Raw genomic sequence first — 23,213 nt, forward strand, 5'->3', positions numbered from 1 at the left:
ATGCCATTATAACATCCAAAGAGACTTCTTAATTAGTATTGGTATTCTGAACATTTCGTTAATGCGATAAGTCATTGATTGTATGATCGCTCGATACGATTCCTACCTTCGATGAAATACTTCAATGCTATATGGGCAGCATTCACCGTGCATCCAGAAAAATAACTTAATTGAAGTTTGATAAAATTATACTTGCGTTTCGCACATGTATAATTTGCGCATGATGAAGTAAGGTGCCCGCATCTGCTCGTATAGCCGAGTATCTCAAGCTGAAGCGATCCTACGCATGCGCGGTCCACTTCATCTGCCTATAAATGACGTCGCCTCTTCAGATCTAGCTTTGGATTTCGTTTGATGCCTGGAAACCCGCGTAACATTTCGTTTGATGCCCGTTAATGTACGTAGGATTTCGTTTGAAGACTGGAAATCCGCGTATGATTTCGTTTTAATGACTGTAAATCCACGTAGGATTTCTTTTTATGCTTGGAAATCCGCGTAGGATTCTGTTTGATGCCGGGTAATCCATGTTGAATTCCGTTGATGTCGGAAAATTCACGTAGGATTTCGTTAGATGCCTTTAAATCAGCGTCGGATTTCGTTTGATGCCTGGAAATGTATTACTCAAATTGATAAAGCTTGTATGGGGCATAACCTGGAATGTTATCTTCACATTTGATAATGTCTACATAAAGAAATACTATTGCAATGGGTAATTCTTCCTACTTTTGGTTCTAAGCCTGTCACCTGACACAGTAAAGTCCGATTCAAAACTGTTACCGGTCGATGTATCGAGGGAAACGTCGCATTTCTTGACATGAAATCAATGCATCGACGAATTTTCATCTTATGTGCTTGCCGCTTAAAATTTTCTTGAGACAGACACATTTATGCTGTATTATAAGCTCGATCTAAATTCTGCTAGAATTTTTGTTTTACTGAAAACTATAAATGGATCGTCATGTTTTCGTTCCAGTTTGACCTTCAAATGTTGTCGTATCTGATCCATGCTAATCTGGACCCTTGTGTTGCAATCGTCGTCTGGAGATGCAGTGCACATCTGCACATGTCCAGCCATCGTTATTTCTTCACTATTACAATGGTGAATGCTTGCAATACAATGCGCCGTGAGTTGCATACGAGCTTTGTTAGTTTAGGACGTTCATTGCCTCAGCTGTGCTGGCCTTTGTCGTCCATGCAGTGATAAATGCGTGATCGATCGTCTTGCGTTAATGGGTCGGTTTTCCAATTTATTTTTAATTTTGCAGTGCTGCATAATTGCTTCTTCTTAACAGAGAAGAATATTCAATCTTTGGGAAACCCATTACTTCTATTAAAGTTTCTATAGAAGACTAATTTAGGGTACTAGTTATCTTCGCGAAGTGAATACATTGATAATCGAATTTCACTAGCTGTATCGTAACCTAGATTTTCGGAAAGATTTCAATCTCTGGTTCAGTAATTCGTATTTTCTTTGTTGCCGCGAGTGATCGTGACAACACGAGCAAGCAGCCTTGACCGCGACCGCTCCATGTGCGAGCAGCAGACTGGAGATCTCTTGTCTGGACCAGCGAAGTAATGCCAAGTTCGGAACGCCGCGCAAAGAGACTGTCTAGACATCTTCAACGCATTGACGCTTTGATGCTCCTGCTTTATTTTGGTCAATATGTCTCAATCGTTCGAAAGCTGCTTTCGAATGTAAACGGAAAGATGTAAGACTGTCCTTGACTTTAAAACTTTATGCTCTGATATGTATCTTCTATAATATTTTTACATCGAAAAATGCCTGCAGGAGCTACTTGTATTCACTTTTTTAGCGCATTTTCTCATTAATGAAAAAAAGGCGCTATTGTGCTCGTCATGTCCGTCCGTCTGTCTGTCTGTCCGTCCGTCCGTCTGTCCGTCCGTGACCACGTTTTCGTCGACCAGAAAATGCGCACTCTGTCACTCACTGCAGTGAGTACTGAGTTATATTTTTTGTATGGAATGACCGCGAAGATACGCTCCCCTTGCAGCTGCATCCTGAGGCACCCGGCCGTCGATGCATCCATTTCTGACTGTGTCCTTGATATATGTTCTATTTATATTATTTGCGATGCCCGCGGCCACATCTGGAGCTAAATTATGTTAAAACCGAATAGATCTTCACTGGCTGACGAATTGGTTGGCAAAGATGGGATTAGGTTATAATTTATTATGTCAGCTCTGACGGTCTATGCAGCGTTCGGCATCGTACATTTTTTATATCATCGTTATTTTCATCGCTCAAAAATAATCAGGCTTTTGCTCATCCAGCTCAGTCTTATTTGTTTATTCATTCCTCCGTGATGGTTTCCGTGTGTTTATTATGTCTTGTATGATTCTCCTGGTTTCTTCTCGAATTGTTCGTACTAGTGTGCAACAACTTTTTACCACTTCGATCCACCGCAATTAACATCTTCATCCTAAAATTCTTCACGTTTCCGTTGTTAGTCTCGCTGCACATGCGTGTGTCCCATAACTGTCCATCGTATTATCATTGTATGTATCAATTGTGTTTTTACAGCGATATCAAAAAATATGTTCCTGTTCCTCACCCCGGTTTCCGCCCTTCAGTCGAGCCCATTTGCAGTTCTTTACACCGAGCCAGGCCCGTCTTACACAGCAGCCTGAGCCACCCACCATCTGACCTTAAAATAACGCCTACTAAACGTTGTTTAAAACGTTATAAGATTATTTGGTTTAAAAAATCGATTCTCATTCAACGTTATTTTTACGTAATTTGTCTGGAGGTGATGCTCCAACAACCTGGTTGTTCAGATCAACGACAACGCCCTCGCCTCTCGCTGTCGATACGCTCGGCAGAGCGTGAGACGTTCTATTTTTTTGCGCCAATCGCTTATTTAACCTTCGAATTCCTCATAATGATTTTGCGGCATGTTTTTATCTATTGTGTAATAACCATAAATGACTTTACAAGCCAGCGTCGCTCGTAAATGTTAGAAATTCTGAAGAGCGCTTCTAATGATTTGTGTTATGCTTAAGTGTAGATGATGCGCTGCAACTCAACTGTAAATGAATGGCCGAGGTTTCGGACTGTGACGCTTCATGTTACTTAACTTGCAAAAATTTTAGCCGACGTGCTGCTAAAAGTTTATTGTCTTCATATTGTTGAATATTTTTTTGTGAATGGTAGGTTTTTTAAACGTTGAACCGTGTTTTTGCGATGTAAAAATAATATTCAATTCCGCATTTATTCACGAGAAGCCTTCTAATTTTCATGATTCTAGCTCCGAAAATTTTCCTTTTATTATTGTGCCGTATACATCACTGTTGATCAGGACTGTGGTGAACGAATCACTGCCCATAACACATGAATGTCATGCAGTCTGGATATCTTGAGTAATTATCGTACAATTTAATGTAGGCATGTCACTTTCCCTTCGGTTACTGACGTCAACTCAGCGCTCTCGGCGCCGTGATATATTCCATCAGCAGAGCTGGGCAGCGCTACTTTGAAATGTAGCGGCCGCTACCGCTACATGCTCTAAATGTAGCGGGCGCTACCGCTACCGCTACAATTGCTTAAATGTAGCACCGCTACCGCTACTGAAAATGTAGCGGCCGCTACATGTAGCGCGCTACTGCCCACCTCTGTCCATCAGTGTGTCGAGGAGACACTTTACTTACAGACCTTCTTGGTCAGTTCTTTCAGAGCGTGAACATGACTTGAAAGTCCGTCGGTGTAGGTATGCACATGGTCAGATTTGTTTAAATAGATTATTCTGTAAATTTGATATGCATTTAAACATTTTTTTTAATTTAGCAACTATAAAGAATGCGTTTGGAGACCTGTGCAAATTAAATAAAAATGTATAAATACATATAGTCCGTTGAATAATTGTGCACTCTTACTTCAAGTGTGCTACCAGTTGTACTTTATTTGCACAAAATCTAACCACTGATGAAACTCAACATTCAAACAATTTGAATAATTTTGATATATTATGGTCTAAGTTAATGGCTCATTAAATGAAAAGCCGCGTCTCGTTGTCCGGTAATCGGGCTGCAGCATACTGATTTTTCCCGAAATATTTAGTAAGGAGGTCTGTACAATTGCGAAATGCTTGTCTATAATCCTCATGAGCTCGTGTCCGCGTCATGAACATCAAAGAATAATCCCTTAAAAATCACCAAACCTACAGTGCTGAAAAGTCTAAACCTTATGTGGAACAGTTATTACTAACTAAGATAATAAAAGACTGCATATAATTGGTACTATTCACTAACAGAGCTGATATGTTGTAACTTTCATTTCAGTTCCTATCCGTCTTGTTGGAATTTCACATTTTGAGTTTTCTGGAATGTCATTCGCGACCTTTCATTTAATGAGCAAATTACTTACAACACATTTAATAAGCATTCAAATCGTCTGAATGTTGAGTATTATCAACATGAAATTAATGTGGGGGATCGGTTCTAAATTATGGAGAATTTCTTAGCTATTTTTGGGTCCAGTCACTGGAATAGCATCTCGCCGGAGTCGGAAAATCAGCATGGCACTTCAGTTGCCGTCCGGCCGCCGACGTGGACGGTATATCGCGTGCTGCTCTACGCCGCTCGGTGCTGCTACGCGGACCTCTCACCTTTTCACTATTGGAACCTAAAGCTTACCAAGCACATTCTTTCCACACAGTGTTTAAAAGAAGTGTGGTTAACGCAGACGTTATTTAAAAGCAACCAGAATTCTTTATAAGACTCGATCGTATCAATTACATTTAATTAGTCAGATTTTTTTCTTTCATTTCGGAGTAGAACATTTTTCATTTCTAAAGCAATTTTCAGTATTTTTATACGAGTAAAACGGCTCGCTGTTCATTTTTCATTAGTGTGCGTTTCTTTCGACGACATTAGAAGTATTAGGATCAACGACGATATAACATAGATACCGCAGCATAATAGCGATTGTGTGTGTAATTAGGTCATTCAATAATTGTTATTGTTTTGCGACTAATTGCTTAAATTTAACTTCAAATTTAACTGAGAAAAGAAACTTTTCAAGCGTGAACTGATTGTTACCTGAAAATGTTAGAGCACGATCTCTCATGAAAAAATTCCAGTTCTCTTGGGTGATAACTTTGATACAAACTTTTATAGGGTTTTCATTCACCAAGTTTATCAATATTCAAAGGTCTTTTACATAAATTCTTTATTAGTATCGGATAAAATACGAGTATGCCCACCTGATACAATATAATTCAATGACATTTTTACGATGATTTTCAATGTTCTTCAGTTCGCGTTTATTTTTTTATCTTATTTTTTATTTACAATTTCAGAGCGTTCTGTGCGATTTCAGTGATTGCACATAACGCCATTTAAGGAATGTTTTATGATGTGCTTGCACTACTGATATTTTGTGTGAATTGTATTTCTGGAACGCGAGTATAGTTCTAATCGAGTGTGGTCTGCGCGACGTGCTGTATTTGATGAAATTTCGCACGGCTTAAGTTGCAAAAATTGGTGGCTGAAATGGTAGCCAACGCTGCCTCTGAAATGCAGCTCAACGCCGACGATTTAGGTAAATATTATCACGTTCTTGCTATTGATGATCATCTTGTTGACAGTCATCAGGATCATATTCTGTCCTGGTATAAATACCTTTGTGATTTAGGACAATTTTAACTGACGATAAGTTGATAATAAGCTTATAATTTTTGGGTTATATTGCCTTCTAAATTAATTTCAAAATTTGCTCGTAAATGCGTGTTTTTTACAGTTCATCAAAAATTATTAAAGATTTAGTTTACACTGTTAAGAGTCGCATTAACCTCAGTAAATCATGTTGAATTTTGAGCAGAGTTCTACGATTTTGAATAATGTATATTAGGAGCTTTGCCAGTCTGCGCTTGTAAGACTTTTCCGTGTCATTCCGACGTAGCTATAACGGGTTTTTGAAGCTTTCACGAAGCTTCGTCTCGGCGGCTCAGTTCACTTCATTGTGTATTGAATTTGCTGATGTGCACAACGATGGTCTCTTGTTAATGCTGTTATTGTTGATGGATCCACTAGAAACTAGATTTTCTAACCATAATGATTGCATTGGAAAAAATATTAGATGGTTCATTTCTGGAGTTAATTACTCTCACTTGCAAAGGACTCGGGCCCAAAGCGTATATAGGCCCTAAGAGATCTAACTCTGAAGCCTACTTTTACTGGCCCGGACAGAGTCGGGCAGTATATTCCAATTTGGCCGTTACTTTGTCCTCCTATAATTAAGTTCGAGACTTAGTCCGCTGGTCGAGATTTTGGCTCGGTTTTCTGGAAAGTCGTCTATTTTCCGAGTCACTTCAATATTAGCAGACCATGTAATAGGTCTGCCTGTTGGAAATTGAATGGTTTCTTATAATATATAGATGTACACTGAAAGGTCACATATACATCATGTTCGTTGCACTACGTTGGCTTATTGTAAAAAAATTTCATGCCTTTCTGTTGATAGTGTTTCAACATTCTTATTTCGTATGGCATAAAATATATCTAACCAATATTCTTATTTCGACTATATATCGTCGGAAAAATTTCCCGCACAGAAGTTAATAACGATTTTGTTGTGTGTTTCATGAATGGACAAGAGAGTGAGGTAATATTTAGCGAGCAGGGCGACCACTTTCCCTTGCCAGGATGACTTGTAAGCCACCAAAACCGTGCACTTTCTCTTTCTAGTCTGGCTGGGTACTTTTCCTTCCTCAATATCCCTAGGCGATTGATTACCAGTTTTAAATCCAAAACAATTCGTTTGACAGCCAATTATCGAATAAATGATTATAGAAAAGACTCACGAAGACGTTGTTTAATACTTATTTTGATTCATCCATGCTTTAATTACACTTATTCCTATCAATACAGTTTAATTAGTTATTTCTTTCATTAGTTTTGCATGGCACTTTTTGATTGCATTTATCCAGTAAAAGTCGTTTAACCACGCCAGCTTTTATCTATTATATTTTAGCTGACTGACACGTGTCATTTACCAAGACGTTCTACTTGTGTGAAATTGTTTCGTATTAAATTCTCGCTCATCTTGAATTACAATACAAATTATCTGTATTCAGCCAAGGTAATCTTTGTCACAAATTATTGTCTCATACTCATTATTGACTACAGTGACGACGCAAGACGCTTTTGCACGTCATGACCTGTGACAACCTTGAACGATAATTGCTGGATTAAGAAGATCTTCTTCCCAACATGCGACGATCTTCAATCACATCGATTTAAACGCCCCGATAACATAGGTTTCCAAGAGCGATCTGAGTTGAAATTGCCCTTAGGTTCCCCTTAATTTTAATCAAGAATTACATACCAGGGAAGTCAATTGTCTTGATGTAATAGGGCAATCTTCAGCGACGATGCGATGATGTCTTTACAGAAATTACTTGGAATCCATTTCAAGTGCTGAATTTACGAAAATTGTGCATGTCTCTATGTTTATTTTAAAGTTGCTTCATATATATAATTAATAATAGTGATCAAGTTTACTTGGCGAGCGCGTTTGATTTTTTAAATGTTGTTACATTTTTTAGGTTCGGTGCGATAAATTGCTATACAGTAGCTCGCTCCTGTCTATCCAAGGTGAATTCTCTAACACTTATTGCGCCTTTATCTGCTACCGTCACAATTAATTTATATCTCAAGAAATTTCTCTTACAAATCATTGCTTGTTCTTGAGTTAGTTTTTCGATGGGTTCATAAGAAGAACTTGGAATGTACTCGTATGTGTGCCCTCTCCGTAATGCCAAAGCTCCACTCCCTTCGCCCGATTGCCTTGAAAAAGCTGTCTTGATTCAATTCGTCGACAACCGTTTTGCCTTTGGAATGGAATTTTGTTGCCTCGAGTGATTTTTTTATCTGAATCTGATATCGGGTAGAAGGCTCCAGAAATCTCAAAAGAAGGGTTTCACCCTTCGAAATATAATTCGTGCAAAGAAATGCTTGGTTGTAAACCCCGTACACATGTTAAAGCTTCCATCGTAACAGTTAGCTGACCACTAATTTTCTTCAATTTGTGCCACTTTATTTTGCCTCGGTTTTTTTTTCACTCCGCGCCCGCCATGTCAGTCGTTTCGTCGCTGGAATGCCAGGAGAAACGTTTTTTTTTTTCAAGTTTCGCTTTGCAATTGACGCACCTGTGCATTGATAGTTGCGAAGTACGTTTCATTCGTTAAAATTTATCACTTGTTGCATTGCCACCTCTGAACTACGCGTTGATTGAATTACTTTTGTTTCTAAGCGCAGTTTTTCCCGTCATATTTTGGCTAAGACTTGACACATAAGGATATCATTGGTGTAGTTGATAATCCTTAAACAAAAGTGTATTAGAACTTTAGAAGGTATATTAAAGATCATTAATAGTTTTCTTTCTCAATTCAATTTGTTAGTAGCACCTTTTTAGAGCTTGAATGTATTAGTGGATGATTTTTCAAAAAGGTGTGTTCATCTGCTCCGGTACAAAAGGTTAAATAGCTTCTCTCTTTAAATTCTTTGAAGAGCTTTTACTCAGTTCAATTCTATGCAAATAAAGACTTCATTCTTAGACCTCTAGCAATAACAAATACTCGTGTCCGTGAGGCGTGCAAATAGGTCAGAAATTCGTGTGTTTGTATGATGTTACATCACGCAGCTGCGCGTGCTATGTCTGCTTGTTATGCATCAACTCCAGTGACATACAAAACAGTTGCCGGTGCATGACTTTCTACTATGTGCAAATTGTCTGCTCGACGAGCTCTGGTTGGGTTCATGGGCTCTTAACGGGTTCCCGTTGTTGCAGAATAGTCAAAATTTTATATTTTTCCATTTACCTGGAAAAAGGCCCGCATGAATATATCAAATATAATATATATAATATAATATCAAATATCAAATATATCAAATATAATATCAAATATAATATATCAAATATCCGCAGCTTGCATTTGGTGTCAAACCTATATCATTGTTACGCATGCATGGTCATATACGTGTGATTGTATTGCAAGTTAAACGAAATAAAGACGCCGATCTTATATCAACGTAATTCACCGCATATCAAGTGGCTTGTCGAACTCGACGCTACTCGATCACGTGTTATGCGCCGCCTGATGTCACGTGCGGAGATTTATAACTAACATGACTTGTAACTTTATAACGAATTGTTTCTTGCCAATATTGCAACTGATGGTCGTGTCGAAACTGCAATGATCGAGCTGTCATTATTGGAAACGCGACAGCTATTCATAATGTTGCTAAACATATACAGTGGGGGGAAATAAATATTCGTACACTTGAAAAATCGTTTTTTAATGTATGTAAGTACACAAACTTAACAGGAAAAGTGATTTAAATTACGTATAGAGACGCATAGTATTCAAAAATACTATCAAAAGAAATTAAATCTCAATGCAACAAAAAACAATGCAACATGTTCACTTTTCGGGGTGAAAAAAGTATTCGTACAAAACAATAAATCCGCATTATTTTAATTTAATACTTGGTTGAATACCCTTTATTCAGCTCAACAGACACCAGTTTATTTCTATACGTCTCGACCAATGATTTGCAGATGCTGACTGGTATTTTATACCATTCTTCTTGGCACACAGGAGCACCTGATCGTCTTTGGTTTTCAACGCTGTCACGGGTCTTGAAGCGTCCAATGAACGAAGCAACTGTACTAAAAGGAACATTCAAGTGGCTAGCAATCTTCCTATAACTTTCTCCTTCCTTCCAACGCGATAGAATTAGTTGTTTGTGTGGCGGTATTTGAAGATTCAAATTAAGAAAAGGTCCCCAACAAACCTTGAGAATCTTAAGGTGGTGTGCCAAAAAGAATGGTATAAAATACCAGTCAGCATCTGCAAATCATTGGTCGAGACGTATAGAAATAGACTGGTGTCTGTTGAGCTGAATAAAGGGTATTCAACCAAGTATTAAATTAAAATAATGCGGATTTATTGTTTTGTACGAATACTTTTTTCACCCCGAAAAGTGAACATGTTGCATTGTTTTTTGTTGCATTGAGATTTAATTTCTTTTTATAGTATTTTTGAATACTATGCGTCTCTATACATAATTTAAATCACTTTTCCTGTTAAGTTTGTGTACTTACATACATTAAAATACGATTTTTCAAGTGTACGAATATTTATTTCCCCCCACTGTATAATCATAATCGTATAATGTGCCGATGCTTTGCATCACCATGCTTGTATGCGTGGGTTTTTGTCATGCTTCATGGAATTAATGCTATTATGCATGACTCTTCGGTATTTATTTTTTAAGGTGAACTGTGACTAAATAAGTATTTTAATTTGTGAAACAATTATTCTATTAATTTCCGTTAAATTTTACTATTCAACTTCATTTTCTATCCGCTAAATTTTTACCACAAATTATTGTTGCTATTTCCATGGAGTCTTTCACTTTTTTAACAATCAAGAAGATGCCTAAAATTGCCGAAACTTCTATGGGTTTCGAAACTCGTAAGAAATGCTTGTTCCGTATGGTCACGTTGTGTCGTTTTTGTTGCTCACTGTACCTATTTGTCCTAGTTTTGCTTCAACATTTCCCGTGACGCGGAAGTACTGGTGATTGAGCGGACGGCTCAAGGCTTCCTGCCTTTCAAACCGAAAAATATGTCCGTCACCGACGACTTCTACGAACCGTAATGCATTTTATAATAATCCAATCAATTCCGTTGCCTTGACGACAAACATGAAGTCTGATGTGTATTCTTTCCACATATCGAACGGAAAAATTGAACGAGCTTTGAGCGCATTTTTTTATATAATATTTTATTGTTATTGAAAATTATTTTAATATTTTATATTAAAAGATCTGTATTTTGTAAATTTTTGATTTTTAAACGTTTTTACTAGCGGTTGAGTCTTCAATTCTATCTCCATTGAGTTTGTACATGTACAAATAAATGTACTATTTCCTAAAACTCTAAACATGCCACACTCATTTCCTTTCCTATATATAATTAAGTGCATCCTCTCCTATACATACGTAGCGTTTTCTTAGCAACTTTAGTTCTCTTATATATTTTAATTACCATGCCCACTACAGTCCCTTTCTAATTGCTGGGCATAGAGTTTCCTCTTCCTGTGCCGTTCAAACTTCATTGGTACAGAATGATTTTAAATTTTTCTTACAAGTGAAAGCTCCTTTTCTCATTCCTCGATTTGCATTCGTTGTGTTTTGAATTTAATATTAATAATATTGAGAGATTGAGAATATAATGAAACTATCCACGATTTTTCGTTTTTTCACTCGCTCTAATTGAAATAAATAATTTTAAGCAATAGTATAATGACCATATCAAAGTAAAAAGATTAGTTATGGACTGTTTTGTTATAAATCGTAGTCAAATGCTCCAAACATTTTTTACAATTTTAGTATTTTACCCTCATCTCGCTGAGTGTCCCGTGCTCTGGCCTGCCAAATTTTTCCGTTGAAAGACCAGTCGGAAAGTTTGAGGCAAGGCTGTGCCTCGATAGTCTCAAATTCTCATGCAACTCAGAATCCTTAAACTAGTTACCAGACTCCATTTTTTTATGAGCCACTCACAGCTTTTTGTGCTACCACAACCCTGTGGTAGCACGGTAGCAGATCTTATTTGATCAACGATACTGAGCGTAACTTCTAATATTATCATTTAGCTGAAGTGCTTGATCATTAACTAAATAAGTTAATATTGTCCCATCGTACTTGGTAGAAACGAGAATAGTTTTTATAATCTCTAATAATTGAATATAATTTCGCTGCGACGAACCAGTATGACGATTTTATAATATTGGCAACGCCAGTGCTGAAGTAACACTATTTTCTGTTGTATCTTTTTCAAGTATTTAATGTAACCGACTTTACTTAGCAACATTTTTTCTGTTCAAGTGGTTTCTAAATTATCAAATTGGTCTTATTGATGATAAAAGTAATTTCTTGAAAATTTATTATTATAAAAAGCCTATTATTATACATTTGCTCGAAAGAAATAAATTATGAATATAATACTCTGAATTATTTGAAATTCCACCGTTGGAATTTGTTGCAGTCAAAGAAACTAGTTTCGCGCCAAGTTGGCATACTTGAGGCGTTCACAATTCCTGCAGTGAGGATAACCGCTGCAATGCACCAGACGCTTCAGTGTCACGCTCGACGTATTCGACGTGTCTGCAATTGAAACGTCGGGCCTTTTTTGCGGCTATCATGTCAGGACGTCGGTACGGACGGCGAACTCCAGTGCATGATATTCGACTCTCGGGTCTCCAGTGGAACTGTTGCAGCAAGCAGAAACTCTTCGCGTGGTCTCTGCGATGTATTGTGTAAATTTCCTGTTTTATAGCAATAGCTATACTTTTTTCGTCATTCTATGAACTCATGCTTCTTGATTTTATAATTATAGTTATATTTCTACTACCCACTAATGATTTCGGTTTCAAGAAATTTCGCTCCCGTTTTGCACAGGGGACATGTTCTGCAAACTTGTGGCCCCAACGGTAAAAATAAATTGAAGCTATTTTGTTCAGTGAGACACATTCCAATAGTACCTTTTATAGTGCACAATGACATGCAATGAGACACCGACACAGACTCTGAAACCTTTCCCCGGCGTGGATTTGTAATGCGGCGATGGCATTAAGTGGCACGGCGATCGAAGGGCTGCTGGTCAACAGTCGCCTCACGCAGCCTGGTGCGGTCAGCGCGCTTGACCTCTCAGCGGCTCACCAGCACCGCGCTTTCTCGGCTTTCTCCTGGGCCCTGAATCATCTCGTATATTTAACACGGCCGCCCGATTCAACGCATTTGCTGAGTTTGAACTTAAGTTTCAAGTTTTCGCTTGTAAAAATAATTTATTCGCGTTGTTGATGATTGACCGGCTGATTTGAGGTACTATAGTAGACACTTGTATTATCAGTATACTGCAGAGCCCTGCCCAGTAGTAGTTTTCATCCTGCCGTCATTCGTCAAGAAAACTTCCTGTTGCGCTGCGCATTGTTCAAGAAAATAAAGAACCCACAATTCCCGTTTTCATTTGAGCTTTTTTTTTCTTCCCCTCGCATGCGTGGTAATTCCATTCCAAAAGAGTTCATCCATCATCATCGGACGCTATTTTTTATTATACCGTTTTTGGATCCCTGCTAGCCATTTTTTCAGGCTGCGTCCATTAAGCGCGCAATTTCGTTTTCCCATGAGCGGGAAGCTTGCGTTATTACATGGACTGGCGCCCGACGCAGAGCCATGCACCGTAGGCCTGGTAATTTGACTTGCCTGGAAGTAATTGATGAATACGACTCAATATATCGCTCCTATGTTGCCTCGTCTGGCACTGCCAGTGCCTCTTGCTTCTGGCTTTATTGTCCGTTTGTCGGTGATTGGGTCTAGCAACGGTACCTGACCGAGTTTCAACTATACATAGGACTTATTTTCTGATTTATTTACTTCATTTTAACAATAAAGATGTTGCCTGTGTTTTTTTATAATCATACGAAAAATTGTGTAAACAAGCTAAGTTCTTCATTGGTCTATAACACGGCAGCGTCTGCGTTTCACTGTTGCCGAAGCTGTGGACTGTTGCCGAACATTCCGTGTTCGTGCAATTGCTAGAGAAGCAATAACGAGCCATTGTCTGGTCAGCTTCTAGTTTGAGCCTTCGCTGAAAAACAATAAGTGTTGCTAAACTAAAGCTTCAACACCTACGTTGCGCTCTGTCAAGCCAATAGTGTTGGCTACTATTGTTCAGTGGCTTTATAATAAACGACACAATCTATTTTAATTGCCACAGTGCGGTTAATTCCTTTTAGTTTGCTCCAATTCTGTTACAAATATATCATTTACAAGATATATTGAGCGTCTTGCATGCACTTTTGAGAACGTTTTGCATGTGCTTTTCATTCAGCTTGGGACCGTTCCATAATTAGATTTAAAGTTCTATAACAACTGTGAATGCACTGCATCTTAGCACAAGCAGTGGTTACATGCTACACTTCCCTATCGATTCACTGTCACACAACTTAATTAATTGCACTTCGCTACAATGCAATTCTGGAGCTTCATATGCGCGATTTGCGTAGAGTTCTTCGTGCAACGTTTGTTGTATAAGGCCATATTTCTTTGCACGTTTTAGGACTTGCTAAGCAGTTTCCGCGACCGTGGAGAGTGGGGGTCATTATGACGTGCTCAACTAGCTGCAGTTTTTTTGCTTTCTTTTGTTCCATTTCCGCCTGTAAATACTTGATATGTCTGCCGTATAAGCTGTTCCCGTACAGAACGTTGAACATATTTTGGGTGTGGCTAATGTGAGACATGAGTATTGCAAGTCTTAAATTTAGCCAAAAACAATGATTCAGTATTTCTCATTAAAATATTCTTCGTCCAATGATTAGTGATGATTTTATATTTGTAGATTTAAGTAAATCAACATTTCTTATATGTTTTAAATTATGCATAAAGCTGTGCATTGAATCTCTGGCCAAGAAATTTGACGAAAATGTTAAAGCAAGAAAAGGGGATAATATAAATAGCTGTAAATAAATGCGGTTAAGCATGCAGGCCTCATTGCATCGTACTTGCTTGCCGGCAGTTTTTTTTTGTATTTTTCTGGTCCTGGGACTCTGACCTGCTTAGCTTTCCTGGCCATAAATATCGTGTCTTTCCGGTTATGACACTGCGACGTGCGCAGAAATTCTGTATATGGCCTGCATTCCGTCTAACTGCGGCATTGCACGGGACATAAAATTGGTGCACTTCATTTCCTTTTGGCCTCACGGTAATCCGAGGCCTAGTTCTCCGCGACACCTGTGAGCCGACACCTGATGTGACTGAAGATTATTCGCTCACTTTCCAAGAACTGAATATTGACGAAAATATTTGCTAGGCCGTTTCTAGTGCCTAATAAATGTGCAAATGTTTGCAGTTGTATTGTTGTGTGGTTTGTTGTGAATATTTAGGGCGGCTTCCAAACTAAGATGAAGTAATACATGCGATTGCGAACTAATACTAATAATACTGTGTTTCCGCGGAACACTAAGTCATAAATTATTCTCGTGGAAGAGGGTTTGTATACGCTACAAGTAAACCGGTCAAACGCATGATGATAAACAAGAAGGAAATGTATTGTGCCACTGATCCTTTGGAACATGCTATCCTCATTAATTAGTTTCGTCCACGCAAAGAAATGCGTATCACATGGCAAAGCGCCATCAGCGCCCTCCCAATTACAGGCCGCTATATCACTTCATTGATCTTGCAAGTCGCCGCGGTAGCGTGCCATGCTGTCGTTACCTGCATGCTTCTTCTTTACTCATACCCCCTCCTGTATTATTCAATGCTGAGAGATTATCTACCTTCACTCTGAATGCGGTTAAGATCTGACTGTAGCTGCTGCGAATTTATTATGTGATGATGGTTGGCGAAAGTGTCGCCTGGAGGCGTTGTATACTTAATTGTGGTGTCATAAGTCTTTCATGATACTACTCAAGTGTTAACTTAAAAAGGTGTTTTCTTCAAATGTCCGTTTTCAGTGTAACACACGCTTTTTAAAGCGTCGTATACAGTTTGTGTTCCACGTTAAATAAGTCACAGCAGAAAATACTTGACTTTTTCTAGGATTCTACGAAATATTTCGGCATAAAAAATTACAATCGGAATTTTTTTGCTCAACTGTGTTTCGTTGCCAGTTTAATAATTTGAGATTCAAGTGAATAAATCAAACTGCCTTTTGCATCAGAATCATATTTTCACCTTATTATACATCATTTAGTTCACATTAGTTCCTAGATTAGGATAGGTTGGCAGAATTTGTTCATTTAAGCAGGTTAATAAGGCTCACAACTACAAGATTAAGCCGACGTCTCACGCACATTCAGTCTGAACATTAAGGCTGTTTTCGTAGTAATTTAGGGTGCTTTAATTCATGATTATCTTCATATTTTCATGATTCTGTAACCATTTCTAATCAATCCTGACTTTTTAGTAGTTTCCTATTTACATGTTTTTGTACTATGTCGATCTAAATTTCATCACTCAGTGCGTCATGTAACTTGATAATGAATGATCGATACATACGAAACGTTGTTAACGAAATAAAAATGTCCATCGCCACCCTGATTTTCGATTTAACCGTGCAAACGAAAAATATTGTTCTGTGTATTAAAAAAACTAATAACAAAATTATCAATAGAACAAATTCTCTAGTCTTCAAATAAACCTGCTTAATTAGTAGATTAATAGATTAACAACTTCATCATTAATCACTAGGCTCGCCCAACGGAAGTAAATGGATCTCTCTGTTAATGGGAGAGCTCGCGGTGCTTTCGGTATAACGGAACACGGAGATACCGCACAGTTCCCACGCGCAGACCACAAGACTGTCGGTATCACAGATACGCACGAGCCTATCTCACGGTCATCTTGTGGACGCTCTCTAGCTTTAGGTGTGTGAACAATGGGGCTGTCATTCTCGTTTTCTTTTAAGGTTTTAACTCTTGTCATGATCTGAAGTAAATTTTTCTCTTGGGTCTTTACCAATTTTCATCGTCTCTGAGCTTTAGGCTGCATTACTGTTAAGGCCAACAACAGTTGATTGATACAGCACTCATTTTTAAATTAGCAATTGCATCGATTCTGACCAGAACAAATGATTCCTTTATCTGTTTTGCTTTTGATACACTTGAAATAGTAATCAATTTATGGACTAGCAAAGTTTTAAAGTATACTTTGAACGTTTACGACATATTATGGTAACTTGTGAGCCAGTTAGTTCCAGAAGTATTTCCTACGGAGTTTCGCATTGCCTCCAGGGAAGAAAATTTGCAGGTAGCCTCAACGAGCTGTTTCTCCAGTTTGTGTCTGAGCCTCTTACTGGGCAAAAACAGTTCCAGTAACATTTCCAAGATCTTCATAGAGCTACCTTCTTCCAATTTTGAATTTCAGGAATTTTTTAGCTCGTTTTGAACTTGATAGCATGACGTAAGTATTGTAAGAGTTTTTAAGGGTAATCTGGTGGGTGTTGAACTTCTTTTCTTTTTTCGCTACCAGCCAGTTAGTACCAGATACATGAGGAAACAGCTCTCCTTTTGCCATCCTGTGTTCCTTGGTGCCATGCCTTTTTTAGCCGCTGTAATTAAACTACTGCAAAAACTGTCCGGCTTTTGAAACCCGCCACCGTTTAATTATTTGTGTTCCTCGGAACTTATTTCAAAATGTTCTTAGGCACTCCTTTTGTGTTCCTGTTTGTTCAAGGGTTGCTTTCAATTTCAGCGTTAAAAGCACAATTAAATGGTTGCAATAGTATATTTGTATATCTCTTTGATATTGTATACCTCGCTGGGCGGAGACTGTGCTAATCACAATTACCATATTGAGCACACCTTTTCTCAAATCCGTAGACATCAGCATGCATTCAGGATATTGGAATGTGCCGTAGCCTTATAAGGCTATAAAATCATGGCCTCGATAGGATCTTTGTACAAGAAGTTGACTTCGTTTCCCCTATAGTCAATTTCTCATAATTAATTCTTTTACGTTAAATCGGAAGTTTCGTTGCCCAATGCCACTTCTTGCATTCAAGTATTACAGCTACTAGCGAATAGAATAGAACCCACGAAGGTTGTGCCGTGCAGCTCAGAGAAACTCTGGGGCAATTCTTGGTGTGTGAATCTTGTGGAAATCAGAGAATTGTTCCCACGCGTGAGTGTGTGGGTGAGTGCAGGTTACCTTCACGGATAGCGCATTCGGTTTTCAACAAGTTTCTTCAGTTTCACCCCACTGTGAATAACCGATCATATCGTTTAAATTGTTTATTAATTTATTTGAGATTCTTGACACTTTGTTCTCTTATTAAAAGCGGACATTTTTCGTAGTCACAAAAATTATTCATTTATGAAATTGTGTGATATTGTATCATTTGTATGGTGAAACGAAATTTTATTGAGAATGAGGTTTCAGAAGTTGTTTATCGTTGCTATTTCTATAATCTAAGCTCGCTTATTGAAAAGTGGATTTAAGGACAGAACGAGATAAATATCAATGCTTCCACTTTATCTGCAGAAAGTTTCTCTATTAATACTAGTCAAAAAATTTTGGATCTTATTTTTAACTCTTAATTGTTTGTTTATATGCAAGAAGTGATTAGGCCTCTAAAAACCGTTCAGTTGTCAATAAAAGAATTTTTTTGGAATAGAAGCATGGTCCTTTGAAAACGTCATATTTGAATTTTTAACTCTTCTTTTAGAAAAGTTTCACATTACTAGACTGTAAATCAGCTTCCGGTAACAAAATGCAATAATTCACAACTTTATATACAGTCTATTAATGCAAGAATTCACAACTTTATATACAGTCTAATAATTTACAAACATCATTGACACATTGAATCAAGTCAATATACTTGAAAACTCGGACATTAGGATTCTTCCTAATGAGGTCTTCATTTCAAACAATGGAAATTCATGGAGCTAGGAACCGCTGCATGTTTTCGAACAATAAACTTGTCTTAACAACGCTGATATCGTTCTTATATCCTCGTAAAGTTGGTTAATCGATAGGCTTGTACGTTACTTCGCCTGATTATCTGGCTATTTAAGTTTAGATATCTTCCGTTTAAATTTGATCTTTCTGTTTATTATACTTGTCTTCATGAAGTTGTTGAACTTATGATGGAGCTGATCTCTGAAATGTTTCGCGTGGTGAACTTATTCTGCTTTATTTGGGCTTTTTAACTTTCTGGTTAATTTGCGATTCAAATGATGTCAACATTCTAGATGTTAATAAGACGGTATTGACAGACGGAGCAACATTTAAACTGAAGAGATGATCAATTTTCTGTTTCAATGAATGAAAGTTATAATTATGTTGCAGCATTTGCTGCAAATCATGTCAATGTAGCAGCATTGAATAAACCGTAGAAAAAATCGGAGAAATGAAACTGCTTGCCACTGACACTGATGATGCCATCACCTTGAACAATGTATCGTTTCATTTGAAGCTAAAATTTCTCAACAAAAAACTCGTGCCGCTTAAATTCGAACTTCTGCCGCTTATTGACAAAATTAAAATGTTTTTTTTTCATCATTCATTCATAGTGAAGCTAAAAGAAAAAAAGCGCTGCCATATCAGCCCAACCGTTGACATACCGTAGTGATTGAGTCATCACACACTATGTCAATAGTCGATTTATGGCCCTCTGCGCCCGGCTCCTAACAGGATTTTGAGATTTTTCAAGGAATGAATAATAAAATTTGAAAATGAATTATGCGAGTTGAATCATCATCGCGAGTTGATACGAATCTTCTCGCCCGTAATTTTGTATACATATCTATCCATTGTCATCCCGCTCAGCGTAAGTTGATTCGACTTGTAATGAAATGACTGTTCATTTTCAGTGACATGTTTCGTGCATCGCGTGACTTTATTAGCGCAGTATCGACGCTCCCAATCATTTGAAGGGTCGTGACCGTTCACTCGTTCTTCATATATATATTTTTTAATTTGACTCGTTATATTCTTCCTCGCATGCTACATGCCGCGTTCATACTTAATAATTAATCGGCCTCACACAAGCGAATACGTGTAAAATAAGCAAGAGTCTGCACGCCTGTTTTTGTATCCATTATTGTTGAGGTAGCTATTAGCTATAAATATTTTATCTTGTATGGTATTCAGCTTTCAATTAGCAGATAATAATGTACTACAAATTTCTTTTGAAAATCTATTTTATTTTTATTTTAGTTTCTGCTTGCGGTCTTTATAATAATCTGCGCTCCATGCATGATATGACATCGATGTCCACTATCAAGTGTTGACATCCATATCAATCCGAACAGAGTCCGCTCTGAGGGCGACGCTCTCATAAAATACCGCATTTCAGGTTTCATTAAATTGCCTGCCGCGAATAGATTAAATTAAACGACAAGTGCAAGGTTTACTTGAATCAGTTGAATGTAAGCCACTCGGTGTCATGATGTTTGGCCTGAAACCTCTCGTACGAGTCTCAATCATTCGGTTCACTACTAAACTCAATTTATTGTCGTTTTTTAAATGAAATATTGACATTTTTGTAGCATTTTTATTTTTTTAATTTTCAATGCGAGCAGTTAATGCAAAAGCCCGTTGATTGAAATGTAATAGCAATTGTGTTTCCAAAAAGCAATTATAGAAAAGGTATTTTACTTTTTACTGCTATTCTTTTACAAGTGACCGTTCACTATTTATGTAGGCGAGTACCGTTCGGTACAGTCTCCTTCAGCGGCACTTCTCGCTAATGTTAAGTCAACATGCAGCATTCGCTCTCACGAGAATCAAATGCACTTGGAACCTCCTGGGAATTCCATTGTCATCGGAGAAACCGCAGTTTGAATTCCAGATATCCAGCGATGTGCCTTCGCTTGGAATATAATATTTGATTTCAATGATCCGAGAATCAACTCAAAAGTTGTTCGGAAAATACCCCAGGCTCAACGACAGAGCTCCTCAAATTTCAATACCGTTCGAAGGGAAAATGAAGTTCCGGATATTTATTTTTATTGTTCGCTTTTGCCTGTTTTCTTATCATGCATCCTCCGTACTATCCGGTGCCTTATTCATGAAACAAGGGAGCGAATGACTAATTTATTGGAGTGCTTGGAGCTTGTACAATTTCAATATGCCAATTCATCTTCAATTTTTATCCAGTATTATTCAATTTTCCTATAATTCTTCAAATGAAAGTTAATTGCGTATATTTCATTCCAACAATAGGAAATGAATGGTTTTAGCTTATTTCATTTTTGTAGAGGAGAAGAAAATCGATGGAAGGTAAATTGATTTACAATACCATGCAATTGATGATGCCTTACACTCTGCTTTCCATGTTTTCACCAGAAAAATTTTCTTGTAATAATGCTTTTTTAATTGGATCTTGTTCTGTATTTGGTCCCACATTTTCATTACAGTTACGACATTTAATACACGTACATTACATTTATTAAAGGAGAATATTTTCCCTGTGTAGGTTGAGACGTTGTTATAATGTAGGTTGTAATGTAGGATATAATGTAGGTTGAGACGTTGTTGGTGTGCATCTAGCACCTGCAGTGTAGCTATAAACAACTACCGACGCCACTAATGTAATTGGCTGACCAGACGACCTTGCCCTGTTTCTCTGTGCCTGTTTCTCTTCATTTTACTGTCACTTTTTTCCTCTGTTTAGGTTTTGTTCATTTTGGTTGCTCTTTATAATTTGCTGCTAATTTATTTGCTAGCAAAAAATTTACGTTTCTGATAACGGTTCACGTAGTTATAACATTCAGATACCATTCGCCGCTTTCCCCAGTTATCATTTTTTCGAGTACTTGCTCCAGAGCGGTCCCTATTCTACGATGCAGTTACATTGGGGCATCAACAGTAAAAATTTTAGTTACACTATGTTAATTTGCTTACATCGAATTAACTTGCTACATAGAGTAACGTATCACGATGGGTTAACCTGATGCCAACCAGGGTTAACCATGTTAATTATCTCATACGACCTCCAAGCGACGTCGTCTTAACCTGCTATTAACGTATAAGCCGCTCGTCTATCTCACCCAAGCTTTCCAGTGTCTACAAGTGAATTTGTTACCGCTCAAGTGCCGGTTATTTTTGTGTCATGGCCACGTTCTCGACGTACAATTATATTCACGGCCATTTAATTGTATTGACGGAAATTTCTTTTGTTGTCACGGAAATTAATCATCTGGACCCAGCTTCTTCAAAGCCTCATCCCTATAGAAGATATAAAAAATGAAAAACAGCAATCTTCTTCGGCGCTCATGGAAGCTTAAATTTCATAAAAATTCTGGCAATTGACATTCACGGGACCCCATAAATGAGTAACTACACCAGGCCTTTTACCGGCAAGCATTTTTCCTCGCACTGGTTTACTGGAAGCTATTTCGAATACGAAGAAAGATTCAACAGTAACTTTGATGCGCCAACCAATTTATACCTAGTCTCCTGTATTGGTACGACAGTAATAGTGGTATAAACTAGCCACAATTAAGGGTTAAACGGTTTACAATTTCAAAAACGCAATTAATTCACCTGTCATTCTCAACAAAATCCGAATCGAAAACTGGCGTTCCTGCTTCCAATCCTGGAACTCGCTTCCGACGCATGTTTTACGCAAAATGCAGTATTTCTTACCCAGCCTAGGAATCGTTCAAATACTTCACTTCTATTTTTGTTAGACTTGCCCAAGCCGTGTCGGTTCCTCCCAAGCTGTTCCAGTGCTTCTGGATGGCCTTATTTCCGTCAGATTCTGACCTCGACTTTTCGGCATAGTGGTAGTTCTAAACGCTTGGCCAATGTTCATTGGAGAACGCGCATAGTTTCTCTAAAAACTACGCAAAAGAAAGCTTTGAATTTTAACTGCCTTCTTAATGAGCACAACAAAGAATATAAATGGAAACTTGTCCTTGATTTTGCGCTCTGTCAAAATACGCTTGAATCAGCTATAGTCTGAACTCGCACGATATTGCGTTGCTGGACCATACTCCTCAATGTGACTCAGACGCTGATTACAAAGACCTAGAATGCCATGTTTGGTCTGTTCTTACAACATTGATCTTGCTGAAGGCCTTCGATACTGCGAGGCGTCAAACTGTGTTGTTATGAACGTGCCGATTTTGTCGCTCATAAATCACTTTTGTTGATGTCCTTTTTAAACCCTTATGACGCACCAGCCTTAAGTTCCGATAACAAATGTTATTTTAGACTCTTGTTTGAACAGTTTTCATGCATGGTCAAGGTGGAATACGATTTTTGTCGCTGTTAATTTTCAGCGAAGTTTATTAGCATAAGCTTGTTCTTAAATATCAATCGATTTCTATATTTCGTGAATTTATCTGGTATTATTACTTATAATTCTCATGGAGTTAGAATTCATTTGGTAGAGTGACACCCGAGCGGACTAGGGCGTGGCGCGGTCTCATTCAAGGCTGAACGTGGGATGTGACTTCTTAACATTGCTGGATAAATGGTCTATTCATTTCTCGATGCAGTGGCCACTTCTCTCGTATAATTGTTATTATTGATTCTTCGCCATCTTCTTCGATGACATTCTTGGGGCATTTAAACTAACAAAGGTCATTTCAATGCACGTGCTGATGTTTCAGGTTTCCTAGATGAAATTCAAAATTTAATGCATGATTATGCCGTCACTTAAGTAGGTTCGTGTT

The 23,213-nt window shown here is 37.9% G+C and overlaps 1 protein-coding gene across 1 annotated transcript in view; it reads left to right on the forward strand.

The window, feature by feature from the left end:
* LOC108675886 (protein spire-like) overlaps positions 1-23,213 on the forward strand; it is a 129,064-nt gene that overhangs the window by 97,046 nt on the left and 8,805 nt on the right. The gene's annotated exons all lie outside the window — the stretch shown is intronic.

The sequence above is a fragment of the Hyalella azteca genome, unplaced genomic scaffold (genome assembly GCF_000764305.2).
Source record: "Hyalella azteca isolate HAZT.00-mixed unplaced genomic scaffold, Hazt_2.0.2 contig6498, whole genome shotgun sequence".
Classification (NCBI taxonomy): domain Eukaryota; kingdom Metazoa; phylum Arthropoda; class Malacostraca; order Amphipoda; family Hyalellidae; genus Hyalella; species Hyalella azteca.